The sequence below is a fragment of the Orycteropus afer genome, unplaced genomic scaffold (assembly GCF_000298275.1).
Source record: "Orycteropus afer afer isolate SDZICR_OR568_19922 unplaced genomic scaffold, OryAfe1.0 scaffold00292, whole genome shotgun sequence".
NCBI lineage: Eukaryota > Metazoa > Chordata > Mammalia > Tubulidentata > Orycteropodidae > Orycteropus > Orycteropus afer.
The window spans coordinates 2,588,786-2,589,678 of NW_006921879.1; positions in this window are offsets into that span (position 1 = coordinate 2,588,786).

The following is an 893-nucleotide window of genomic DNA, read 5'->3' on the forward strand; positions in this document are numbered from 1 at the left end:
ATTGGTTGGCCAGGTAGCTGTATTCCAGATTTCTTGGCATAGATGAGTGAGTGCTTCCAGTGTGACATCTGTTTGCTGAAACATCTCAATTGGTACTCTGTCAGTTGGTGGAGACTTGTTTTTCACCAATGCCTTCAATGAAGTTTGAACTTTTTCGTTCAGTACCATCTTGATGAAGTATCTTGAAATGACAGAATATCAACCAATAGTTTTTGGTACAATGACTCTGCATATTCTTTCCATCTTCTTTTGATGTTCCTGTTTCATTCAATATGTTGCCCAAAGAGTCCTTCAATATTGCAACTTGAGGTTTGAATTTTTTCTTCAGTTTTTTCACCTTGAGAAATGCCAAGCATGTTCTTCCTTTTCAATTTTCTAACTCCAGGTCTTTGCACACTTCATTATAATACTTTACTTTGTCTTCTCAAGCTGCCCTTTGAAATTTTCTATTTTTGCATTCATTCTAAAAACAATATTCAAGATCTGTACTGAAGTACAATGCTGTTGGTGACAGGATGATAACCATATGCCTACAAGGAAAACCAGTTAATACGATTATTACTCCAGTTTATGCACCAACCACTAAAGCCAAAGATGAAGAAATTGAAGATTTTTACCAACTTCTGCAGTCAGAAACTGATCAAACATGCAATAAAGATGCAGTGATTACTACTGTTGACTGGAATGCAAATGTTGACAAAAAAATGAAAAAGCATCAGCAGCTGGAAAATATGGCTTTGGTAATAGAAAGGCCACTAGAGATAGCATGATACAATTTTCCATGACCAAAGACTTAATTCATTGCAAATACCTTCTTTCAACAACATTAATGGAGACTATATACATGGACCTCACCAGATGGAATACACAGGAATCAAATCGACTACATTTGT